This window comes from Melospiza melodia, unplaced genomic scaffold, assembly GCF_035770615.1.
Source record: "Melospiza melodia melodia isolate bMelMel2 unplaced genomic scaffold, bMelMel2.pri scaffold_35, whole genome shotgun sequence".
NCBI classification, from domain to species: domain Eukaryota; kingdom Metazoa; phylum Chordata; class Aves; order Passeriformes; family Passerellidae; genus Melospiza; species Melospiza melodia.
In genome coordinates, this window is record NW_026948670.1 from 9,030,458 (window position 1) to 9,043,075 (window position 12,618).

The following is a 12,618-nucleotide window of genomic DNA, read 5'->3' on the forward strand; positions in this document are numbered from 1 at the left end:
GACAGCTTACTTTTTTTGCCAGGGAAACGGGCCGAGGTTTTTGTCTGGGGGCCTATGGCTGGGAGTGACTGGCTGGCTCCTGAAAAGCTACGATAGGCAGGATGGTTACCAGACTCATGGTGGCACCAGTGCCACGTTGGGCTGATTTGATAGTACCAAGCGGCTCCTGCAATCTGCCATCAAAAAGTTGGCAGACGAGTTTTGTTTTCCAGGGAAGAGCGCCGTTGTTTCTGTTTGGGGGCTAATGGCTGGGAGTGGCCGGCTGGCTCCTTAGAATCCACGATACGCAGGATGGTTCCCAGACCAGAGGTGGCAGCAGTACCATGTCGGGCTAGTTTGATGGTGCAAAGTGGCTCCTGCAATCTGCCATGAAAAAGTTTGCAGGCGAGTTTTGTTTTCCAGGGAAAAGTGCCGTTGTTTGTGTTTGGTGGACTGTGGCTGGGAGTGGCCGGCTGGCTCCTTAGAATCCACGATACGCAGGATGGTTCCCAGACCAGAGGTGGCACCAGTTCCAAGTCGGGCTGGTTTGATAGTACCAAGTGGCTCCTGCAATCTGCCATCCAGAAGCGGGGCAGCTTACTTTTGTTTGCCAGGGAAACGGGCCGAGGTTTGTGTATGGGGGCCTATGGCTGGGAGTGACCGGCTGGCTCCTGAAAAGCTACGATAGGCAGGATGGTTCCCAGACCAGAGGTGGCACCAGTGCCAGGTTGGGCTGATTTGATAGTATCAAGCGGCTCCTGCAATCTGCCATCAAAAAGTTGGCAGGCGAGTTTTGTTTTCCAGGGAAAAGTGCCGTTGATATTTTTGGTGGCCTGTGGCTGGGAGTGGCCGGCTGGCTCCTTAGAATCCACGATACGCAGGATGGTTCCCAGACCAGAGGTGGCACCAGTTCCAAGTCGGGCTTGTTTGATAGTACCAAGTGGCTCCTGCAATCTGCCATCCAGAAGCGGGGTAGCTTACTTTTGTTTGCCAGGGAAACAGGCCGAGGTTTGTGTCTGGGGGCCTATGGCTGGGAGTGACTGGCTGGCTCCTGAAAAGCTACGATAGGCAGGATGGTTCCCAGACTCATGGTGGCACCAGTGCCACGTTGGGCTGATTTGATAGTACCAAGCGACTCCTGCAATCTGCCATCAAAAAGTTGGCAGGCGAGTTTTGTTTTCCAGGGAAAAGCGCCGTTGTTTGTGTTTGGGGGCCTATGGCTGGGAGTGGCCGGCTGGCTAATTAGACTCCACGATACGCAGGATGGTTCCCAGACCATGATGGCACCAGTGCCGAGTCGGGCTAGTTTGATGGTGCAAAGTGGCTCCTGCAATCTGCCATGAAAAAGTTGGCAGGCGAGTTTTGTTTTCCAGGGAAAAGTGCCGTTGTTTGTGTTTGGTGGACTGTGGCTGGGAGTGGCCGGCTGGCTCCTTAGAATCCACGATACGCAGGATGGTTCCCAGACCAGAGGTGGCACCAGTGCCAAGTCGGGCTGGTTTGATGGTGCAACGTGGCTCCTGCAATCTGCCATCAAAATGTTGGCAGGCGAGTTTTGTTTTCCAGGGAAAAGCGCCGTTGGTTGTGTTTGGGGGCCTGTGGCTGGGAGTGGCCGGCTGGCTAATTAGAATCCACGATACGCAGGATGGTTCCCAGACCAGAGGTGGCACCAGTGCCAAGTCGGGCTAGTTTGATGGTGCAAAGTGGCTCCTGCAATCTGCCATTAAAAAGTTGGCATGCCAGTTTTGTTTTCCAGGGAAAAGCGCCGTTGTTTGTGTTTGGGGGCCTGTGGCTGGGAGTGGCCAGCTGGCTCCTTAGAATCCACGATACGCAGGATGGTTCCCAGACCAGAGGTGGCACCAGTGCCAAGTCGGGCTGGTTTGATAGTACCAAGTGGCTCCTGCAATCTGCCATCCAGAAGCGGGGCAGCTTACTTTTGTTTGCCAGGGAAACGGGCCGAGGTTTGTGTCTGGGGGCCTATGCCTGGGAGTGACCGGCTGGCTCCTGAAAAGCTACGATAGGCAGGATGTTTACCAGACCAATGGTGGCACCAGTGCCAAGTTGGGCTGATTTGATAGTACCAAGCGGCTCCCGCAATCTGCCATCAAAAAGTTGGCAGGCGAGTTTTGTTTTCCAGGGAAAAGTTCCGTTGATTTTTTTTGGTGGCCTGTGGCTGGGAGTGGCCGGCTGGCTCCTTAGAATCCACGATACGCAGGATGGTTCCCAGACCAGAGGTGGCACCAGTTCCAAGTCGGGCTTGTTTGATAGTACCAAGTGGCTCCTGCAATCTGCCATCCAGAAGCGGGGCAGCTTACTTTTGTTTGCAAGGGAAACGGGCCGAGGTTTTTGTCTGGGGGCCTATGGCTGGGAGTGACTGGCTGGCTCCTGAAAAGCTACGATAGGCAGGATGGTTACCAGACTCATGGTGGCACCAGTGCCACGTTGGGCTGATTTGATAGTACCAAGCGGCTCCTGCAATCTGCCATCAAAAAGTTGGCAGGCGAGTTTTGTTTTCCAGGGAAAATTGCTGTTGTTTGTGTTTGGTGGACTGTGGCTGGGAGTGGCCGGCTGGCTCCTTAGAATCCACGATACGCAGGATGGTTCCCAGACCAGAGGTGGCACCAGTGCCAAGTCGGGCTGGTTTGATAGTACCACAAAGTGGCTCCTGCAATCTGCCCTCCAGAAGCGGGGCAGCTTACTTTTGTTTGCCAGGGAAACGGGCCGAGGTTTGTGTCTGGGGGCCTATGGCTGGGAGTGACTGGCTGGCTGCTGAAAAGCTACGATAGGCAGGATGGTTACCAGACTCCTGGTGACACCAGTGCCAAGTTGGGCTGATTTGATAGTACCAAGCGGCTCCTGCAATCTGCCATCAAAAAGTTGGCAGGCGAGTTTTGTTTTCCAGGGAAAAGTGTCGTTGTTTGTGTTTGGGGGCTTGTGGCTGGGAGTGGCCGGCTGGCTCCTTAGAATCCACGATACGCAGGATGGTTCCCAGACCAGAGGTGGCACCAGTGCCAAGTCGGGCTGGTTTGATAGTACCAAGTGGCTCCTGCAATCTGCCATCCAGAAGCGGGGTAGCTTACTTTTGTTTGCCAGGGAAACGGGCCGAGGTTTTTTCTGGGGGCCTAGGGGTGGGACTGTCCGGCTGGCTCCTGAAAAGCTACGATAGGCAGGATGGTGACCAGACCCATGGTGGCACCAGTGCCAAGTTGGGCTGGTTTGATAGTACCAAGTGGCTCCTGCAATCTGCCATCAAATAGTTGGCAGGCGAGTTTTGTTTTCCAGGGAAAAGCGCCGTTGTTTGTGTTTGGGGGCCTGTGGCTGGGAGTGGCCGGCTGGCTCCTTAGAATCCACGATACGCAGGATGGTTCCCAGACCAGAGGTGGCACCAGTGCCAAGTCGGGCTGGTTTGATGGTGCAACGTGGCTCCTGCAATCTGCCATCAAAATGTTGGCAGGCGAGTTTTGTTTTCCAGGGAAAAGCGCCGTTGTTTGTGTGTGGGGGCCTGTGGCTGGGAGTGGCCGGCTGGCTAATTAGAATCCACGATACGCAGGATGGTTCCCAGACCAGAGGTGTCACCAGTGCCAAGTCAGAATAGTTTGATGGTGCAAAGTTGCTCCTGCAATCTGCCATTAAAAAGTTGGCATGCCAGTTTTGTTTTCCAGGGAAAAGCGCCGTTGTTTGTGTTTGGGGGCCTGTGGCTGGGAGTGGCCAGCTGGCTCCTTAGAATCCACGATACGCAGGATGGTTCCCAGACCAGAGGTGGCACCAGTGCCAAGTTGGGCTGGTTTGATGGTGCAAAGTGGCTCCTGCAATCTGCCATCCTGAAGCGGGGTAGCATACTTTTGCTTGCCAGGGAAACCCCCAGTGCTTTGTGTCTGGGGCCTATGGCTGGAAGTGACCGGCTGGCTCCTGAAAAGCTACGATAGGCAGGATGGTTACCAGACCCATGGTGGAACCAGTGCCAAGTTTGGCTGGTTTGATAGTACCAAGTGGTTCCTGCAATCTGCCATCAAAATTTGGCAGGCCAGTTTTGTTTTCCAGGGAAAAGCGCCGTTGTTTGTGTTTGGGGTCCTGCGGTTGGGAGTGACCGGCTGGCTCCTTAGAATCCACGATACGCAGGATGGTTCCCAGACCAGAGGTGGCACCAGTGCCAAGTCGGGCTGGTTTGATACCACAAAGTGGCTCCTGCAATCTGCCATCCAGAAGCGGGGCAGCTTACTTTTGTTTGCCAAGGAAACGGGCCGTGGTTTGTGTCTGGGGGCCTATGGTTGGGAGTGACCGGCTGGCTCCTGAAAAGCTACGATAGGCAGGATGGTTACCAGACTCATGGTGGCACCAGTGCCAAGTTGGGCTGGTTTGATAGTACCAAGCGGCTCCTGCAATCTGCCATCAAAAAGTTGGCAGGCGAGTTCTGTTTTCCAGGGAAAAGCGCCGTTGTTTGTGTTTGGGGGCCTGTGGCTGGGAGTGGCCGGCTGGCTCCTTATAATCCACGATACGCAGGATGGTTCCCAGACCAGAGGTGGCACCAGTGCCAAGTCGGGCTGGTTTGATGGTGCAAAGTGGCTCCTGCAATCTGCCATCCAGAAGCGGGGCAGCCGAGTTTTTTTTGCCAGAGAAAAGGGCCGTGGTTTGTGTCTGGGGGCCTATGGCTGGGAGTGGCCGGCTGGCTCCTTAAAATGCTCGTTACGCAGGATGGTGACCAGACCCAAGGTGGCACCAGTCCCAAGTTGTGCTGTTTTTGTAGTACCAAGTGCGTCCTGCAATTTGCCATCCAGAAGAGGGGCAGTTGAGTTTTGTTTGCCAGAGAAAAGGGCCGTGGTTTGTGTTTGAGGGCATATGGCTGAGAGTGGCCGGCTGACCCCTGAAAATCCACAATAGGCAGGATGGTTCCCAGAGCCAAGGTGGCACCAGTGCCAAGTCGGGCTAGTTTGATGGTGCAAAGTGGCTCCTGCAATCTGACATGAAAAAGTTTGCAGGCGAGTTTTGTTTTCCAGGGAAAAGTGCCGTTGGTTGTGTTTGGTGGACTGTGGCTGGGAGTGGCCGGCTGGCTCCTTAGAATCCACGATACGCAGGATGGTTCCCAGACCAGAGGTGGCACCAGTTCCAAGTCGGGCTGGTTTGATAGTACCAAGTGGCTCCTGCAATCTGCCATCCAGAAGCGGGGCAGCTTAATTTTGTTTGCCAGGGAAACGGGCCGAGGTTTGTGTATGGGGGCCTATGGCTGGGAGTGACCGGCTGGCTCCTGAAAAGCTACGATAGGCAGGATGGTTCCCAGACCAGAGGTGGCACCAGTGCCAAGTTGGGCTGATTTGATAGTATCAAGCGGCTCCTGCAATCTGCCATCAAAAAGTTGGCAGGCGAGTTTTGTTTTCCAGGGAAAAGTGCCGTTGATATTTTTGGTGGCCTGTGGCTGGGACTGGCCGGCTGGCTCCTTAGAATCCACGATACGCAGGATGGTTCCCAGACCAGAGGTGGCACCAGTTCCAAGTCGGGCTTGTTTGATAGTACCAAGTGGCTCCTGCAATCTGCCATCCAGAAGCGGGGCAGCTTACTTTTGTTTGCAAGGGAAACAGGCCGAGGTTTGTGTCTGGGGGCCTATGGCTGGGAGTGACTGGCTGGCTCCTGAAAAGCTACGATAAGCAGGATGGTTCCCAGACTCATGGTGGCACCAGTGCCACGTTGGGCTGATTTGATAGTACCAAGCGACTCCTGCAATCTGCCATCAAAAAGTTGGCAGGCGAGTTTTGTTTTCCAGGGAAAAGCGCCATTGTTTGTGTTTGGGGGCCTATGGCTGGGAGTGGCCGGCTGGCTAATTAGAATCCACGATACGCAGGATGGTTCCCAGACCATGGTGGCACCAGTGCCGAGTCGGGCTAGTTTGATGGTGAAAAGTGGCTCCTGCAATCTGCCATGAAAAAGTTGGCATGCGAGTTTTGTTTTCCAGGGAAAAGTGCCGTTGTTTGTGTTTGGTGGACTGTGGCTGGGAGTGGCCGGCTGGCTCCTTAGAATCCACGATACGCAGGATGGTTCCCAGACCAGAGGTGGCACCAGTTCCAAGTCGGGCTGGTTTGATAGTACCAAGTGGCTCCTGCAATCTGCCATCCAGAAGCGGGGCAGCTTACTTTTGTTTGCCAGGGAAACGGGCCGAGGTTTGTGTCTGGGGGCCTATGGCTGGGAGTGACTGGCTGCCTCCTGAAAAGCTACGATAGGCAGGATGGTTACCAGACCCATGGTGGCACCAGTGCCAAGTTGGGCTGATTTGATAGTATCAAGCGGCTCCTGCAATCTGCCATCAAAAAGTTGGCAGGCGAGTTTTGTTTTCCAGGGAAAAGCGCCGTTGTTTGTGTTTGGTGGCCTGTGGCTGGGAGTGGCCGGCTGGCTCCTTAGAATCCACAATACGCAGGATGGTTCCCAGACCAGAGGTGGCACCAGTGCCAAGTCGGGCTGGTTTGATTGTGCAACGTGGCTCCTGCAATCTGCCATCAAAATGTTGGCAGGCGAGTTTTGTTTTCCAGGGAAAAGCGCCGTTGATTGTGTTTGGGGGCCTGTGGCTGGGAGTGGCCGGCTGGCTAATTAGAATCCACGATACGCAGGATGGTTCCCAGACCAGAGGTGGCACCAGTGCCAAGTCGGGCTAGTTCGATGGTGCAAAGTGGCTCCTGCAATCTGCCATTAAAAAGTTGGCATGCCAGTTTTGTTTTCCAGGGAAAAGCGCCGTTGTTTGTGTTTGGGGGCCTGTGGCTGGGAGTGGCCGGCTGGCTGCTTAGAATCCACGATACGCAGGATGGTTCCCAGACCAGAAGTGGCACCAGTGCCAAGTCGGGCTGGTTTGATGGTGCAAAGTGGCTCCTCCAATCTGCCATCCTGAAGCGGGGTAGCATACTTTTGTTTGCCAGGGAAACCCCCAGTGCTTTGTGTCTGGGGCCTATGGCTGGAAGTGACCGGCTGGCTCCTGAAAAGCTACGATAGGCAGGATGGTTACCAGACCCATGGTGGAACCAGTGCCAAGTTGGGCTGGTTTGATAGTATCAAGCGGCTCCTGCAATCTGCCATCAAAAAGTTGGCAGGCCAGTTTTGTTTTCCAGGGAAAAGCGCCGTTGTTTTTGTTTGGGGGCCTGTGGCTGGGAGTGGCCGGCTGGCTCCTTAGAATCCACGATACGCAGTATGGTTCCCAGACCAGAGGTGGCACCAGTTCCAAGTCGGGCTGGTTTGATACCACAAAGTGGCTCCTGCAATCTGCCATCCAGAAGCGGGGCAGCTTACTTTTGTTTGCCAGGGAAACGGGCCGAGGTTTGTGTCTGGGGGCCTATGGCTGGGAGTGACTGGCTGGCTCCTGAAAAGCTACGATAGGCAGGATGGTTACCAGACTCATGGTGACACCAGTGCCACGTTGGGCTGATTTGATAGTACCAAGCGGCTCCTGCAATCTGCCATCAAAAAGTTGGCAGGCGAGTTTTGTTTTCCAGGGAAAAGCGCCGTTGTTTGTGTTTGGGGGCCTATGGCTGGGAGTGGCCGGCTGGCTAATTAGAATCCACGATACGCAGGATGGTTCCCAGACCAGAGGTGGCACCAGTTCCAAGTCGGGCTGGTTTGATAGTACCAAGTGGCTCCTGCAATCTGCCATCCAGAAGCGGAGAAGCTTACTTTTGTTTGCCAGGGAAACGGGCCGAGGTTTGTGTCTGGGGGCCTATGGCTGGGAGTGACCGGCTGGCTCCTGAAAAGCTACGATAGGCAGGATGTTTAACAGACCCATGGTGGCACCAGTGCCAAGTTGGGCTGATTTGATAGTACCAAGCGGCTCCTGCAATCTGCCATCAAATAGTTGGCAGGCGAGTTTTGTTTTCCAGGGAAAAGTGCCGTTGATTTTTTTTGGTGGCCTGTGGCTGGGAGTGGCCGGCTGGCTCCTTAGAATCCACGATACGCAGGATGGTTCCCAGACCAGAGGTGGCACCAGTTCCAAGTCGGGCTTGTTTGATAGTACCAAGTGGCTCCTGCAATCTGCCATCCAGAAGCGGGGCAGCTTACTTTTTTTTGCAAGGGAAACGGGCCGAGGTTTTTGTCTGGGGGCCTATGGCTGGGAGTGACTGGCTGGCTACTGAAAAGCTACGATAGGCAGGATGGTTACCAAACTCATGGTGACACCAGTGCCAAGTTGGGCTGATTTGATAGTACCAAGCGACTCCTGCAATCTGCCATCAAAAAGTTGGCAGGCGAGTTTTGTTTTCCAGGGAAAAGTGTCGTTGTTTGTGTTTGGGGGCTTGTGGCTGGGAGTGGCCGGCTGGCTCCTTAGAATCCACGATACGCAGGATGGTTCCCAGACCAGAGGTGGCACCAGTGCCAAGTCGGGCTGGTTTGATAGTACCAAGTGGCTCCTGCAATCTGCCATCCAGAAGCGGGGCAGCTTACTTTTGTTTGCCAGGGAAACGGGCCGAGGTTTTTTTCTGGGGGCCTATGGGTGGGACTGTCCGGCTGGCTCCTGAAAAGCTACGATAGGCAGGATGGTGACCAGACCCATGGTGGCACAAGTGCCAAGTTGGGCTGATTTGATAGTACCAAGTGGCTCCTGCAATCTGCCATCAAAAAGTTGGCAGGCGAGTTTTGTTTTCCAGGGAAAAGCGCCATTGTTTGTGTTTGGGGGCCTGTGGCTGGGAGTGGCCGGCTGGCTCCTTAGAATCCACGATACGCAGGATGGTTCCCAGACCAGAGGTGGCACCAGTGCCAAGTCGGGCTGGTTTGATGGTGCAACGTGGCTCCTGCAATCTGCCATCAAAATGTTGGCAGGCGAGTTTTGTTTTCCAGGGAAAAGCGCCGTTGTTTGTGTTTGGGGGCCTGTGGCTGGGAGTGGCCGGCTGGCTAATTAGAATCCACGATACGCAGGATGGTTCCCAGACCAGAGGTGGCACCAGTGCCAAGTCGGGGTAGTTTGATGGTGCAAAGTTGCTCCTGCAATCTGCCATTAAAAAGTTGGCATGCCAGTTTTGTTTTCCAGGGAAAAGCGCCGTTGTTTGTGTTTGGGGGCCTGTGGCTGGGAGTGGCCAGCTGGCTCCTTAGAATCCACGATACGCAGGATGGTTCCCAGACCAGAGGTGGCACCAGTGCCAAGTCGGGCTGGTTTGATGGTGCAAAGTGGCTCCTGCAATCTGCCATCCTGAAGCGGGGTAGCATACTTTTGTTTGCCAGGGAAACCCCCAGTGCTTTGTGTCTGGGGCCTATGGCTGGAAGTGACCGGCTGGCTCCCGAAAAGCTACGATAGGCAGGATGGTTACCAGACCCATGGTGGAACCAGTGCCAAGTTGGGCTGGTTTGATAGTACCAAGTGGTTCCTGCAATCTGCCATCAAAAAGTTGGCCGGCCAGTTTTGTTTTCCAGGGAAAAGCGCAGTTGTTTGTGTTTGGGGTCCTGTGGCTGGGAGTGGCCGGCTGGCTCCTTAGAATCCACGATACGCAGGATGGTTCCCAGACCAGAGGTGGCACCATTGCCAAGTTGGGCTGGTTTGATACCACAAAGTGGCTCCTGCAATCTGCCATCCAGAAGCGGGGCAGCTTACTTTTGTTTGCCAGGGAAACGGGCCGAGGTTTGTGTCTGGGGGCCTATGGCTGGGAGTGACTGGCTGGCTCCTGAAAAGCTACGATAGGCAGGATGGTTACCAGACTCATGGTGGCACCAGTGCCACGTTGGGCTGATTTGATAGTACCAAGCGGCTCCTGCAATCTGCCATCAAAAAGTTGGCAGGCGAGTTTTGTTTTCCAGGGAAAAGCGCCATTGTTTGTGTTTGGGGGCCTATGGCTGGGAGTGGCCGGCTGGCTAATTAGAATTCACGATACGCAGGATGGTTCCCAGACCATGGTGGCACCAGTGCCAAGTCGGGCTAGTTTGATGCTGCAAAGTGGCTCCTGCAATCTGCCATGAAAAAGTTGGCAGGCCAGTTTTGTTTTCCAGGGAAAAGTGCCGTTGTTTGTGTTTGGTGGACTGTGGCTGGGAGTGGCCGGCTGGCTCCTTAGAATCCACGATACGCAGGATGGTTCCCAAACCAGAGGTGGCACCATTTCCAAGTCGGGCTGGTTTGATAGTACCAAGTGGCTCCTGCAATCTGCCATCAAAAAGTTTGCAGGCGAGTTTTGTTTTCCAGGGAAAAGTGCCGTTGATTTTTTTGGTGGCCTGTGGCTGGGAGTGGCCGGCTGGCTCCTTAGAATCCACGATACGCAGGATGGTTCCCAGACCAGAGGTGGCACCAGTGCCAAGTCGGGCTGGTTTGATAGTATCAAGTGGCTCCTGCAATCTGCCATCCAGAAGCGGGGCAGCTTACTTTTGTTTGCAAGGGAAACGGGCCGAGGTTTTTGTCTGGGGGCCTATGGCTGGGAGTGACTGGCTGGCTCCTGAAAAGCTACGATAGGCAGGATGGTTACCAGACTCATGGTGGCACCAGAGCCACGTTGGGCTGATTTGATAGTACCAAGCGGCTCCTGCAATCTGCCATCAAAAAGTTGGCAGGCGAGTTTTGTTTTCCAGGGGAAAGCGCCGTTGTTTGTGTTTGGGGGCCTATGGCTGGGAGTGGCCGGCTGGCTCCTTAGAATCCACGATACGCAGGATGGTTCCCAGACCATGGTGGCACCAGTGCCAAGTCGGGCTAGTTTGATGGTGCAAAGTGGCTCCTGCAATCTGCCATCAAAAAGTTGGCAGGCGAGTTTTGTTTTCCAGGGAAAAGTGCCGTTGTTTGTGTTTGGTGGACTGTGGCTGGGAGTGGCCGGCTGGCTCCTTAGAATCCACGATACGCAGGATGGTTCCCAGACCAGAGGTGGCACCAGTGCCAAGTCGGGCTTGTTTGATAGTACCAAGTGGCTCCTGCAATCTGCCATCCAGAAGCGGGGCAGCTTACTTTTGTTTGCCAGGGAAACGGGCCGAGGTTTGTGTCTGGGGGCCTATGGCTGGGAGTGACCGACTGGCTCCTGGAAAGCTACGATAGGCAGGATGATTCCCAGACTCATGGTGGCACCAGTGCCAAGTTGGCCTTATTTGATAGTACCAAGCGGCTCCTGCAATCTGCCATCAAAAAGTTGGCAGGCGAGTTTTTTTTTCCAGGGAAAAGTGTCGTTGTTTGTGTTTGGGGGCCTATGGCTGGGAGTGGCCGGCTGGCTCCTTAGAATCCACGATACGCAGGATGGTTCCCAGACCAGAGGTGGCACCAGTGCCAAGTCGGGCTGGTTTGATGGTGCAAAGTGGCTCCTGCAATCTGCCATCAAAATGTTGGCAGGCGAGTTTTGTTTTCCAGGGAAAAGCGCCGTTGTTTGTGTTTGGGGGCCTGTGGCTGGGAGTGGCCGGCTGGCTCCTTAGAATCCACGATACGCAGGATGGTTCCCAGACCAGAGGTGGCACCAGTGCCAAGTCAGGCTAGTTTGATGGTGCAAAGTGGCTCCTGCAATCTGCCATTAAAAAGTTGGCATGCCAGTTTTGTTTTCCAGGGAAAAGCGCCGTTGTTTGTGTTTGGGGGCCTGTGGCTGGGAGTGGCCGGCTGGCTCCTTAGAATCCACGATACGCAGGATGGTTCCCAGACCAGAGGTGGCACCAGTGCCAAGTCGGGCTGGTTTGATGGTGCAAAGTGGCTCCTCCAATCTGCCATCCTGAAGCGGGGTAGCATACTTTTGCTTGCCAGGGAAACCCCCATTGCTTTGTGTCTGGGGCCTATGGCTGGAAGTGACCGGCTGGCTCCTGAAAAGCTACGATAGGCAGGATGGTTACCAGACCCATGGTGGAACCAGTGCCAAGTTGGGCTGGTTTGATAGCACCAAGTGGTTCCTGCAATCTGCCATCAAAAAGTTGGCAGGCGAGTTTTGTTTTCCAGGGAAAAGCGCCGTTGTTTGTGTTTGGGGTCCTGTGGCTGGGAGTGGCCGGCTGGCTCCTTAGAATCCACGATACGCAGGATGGTTCCCAGACCAGAGGTGGCACCAGTGCCAAGTTGGGCTGGTTTGATACCACAAAGTGGCTCCTGCAATCTGCCATCCAGAAGCGGGGCAGCTTACTTTTGTTTGCCAAGGAAACGGGCCGTGGTTTGTGTCTGGGGGCCTATGGGTGGGACTGTCCGGCTGGCTCCTGAAAAGCTACGATAGGCAGGATGGTGACCAGACCCATGGTGGCACCAGTGCCAAGTTGGGCTGGTTTGATAGTACCAAGCGGCTCCTGCAATCTGCCATCAAAAAGTTGGCAGGCGAGTTCTGTTTTCCAGGGAAAAGCGCCGTTGTTTGTGTTTGGGGGCCTGTGGCTGGGAGTGGCCGGCTGGCGCCTTATAATCCACGATACGCAGGATGGTTCCCAGACCAGAGGTGGCACCAGTGCCAAGTCGGGCTGGTTTGATGGTGCAAAGTGGCTCCTGCAATCTGCCATCCAGAAGCGGGGCAGCCGAGTTTTTTTTGCCAGAGAAAAGGGCCGTGGTTTGTGTCTGGGGGCCTATGGCTGGGAGTGGCCGGCTGGCTCCTTAAAATGCTCGTTACGCAGGATGGTGACCAGACCCAAGGTGGAACCAGTGCCAAGTTGTGCTGTTTTTGTAGTACCAAGTGCGTCTTGCAATTTGCCATACAGAAGAGGGGCAGTTGAGTATCATTTTCCAGAGAAAAGGGCCGTGGTTTGTGTTTGAGGGCATATGGCTGA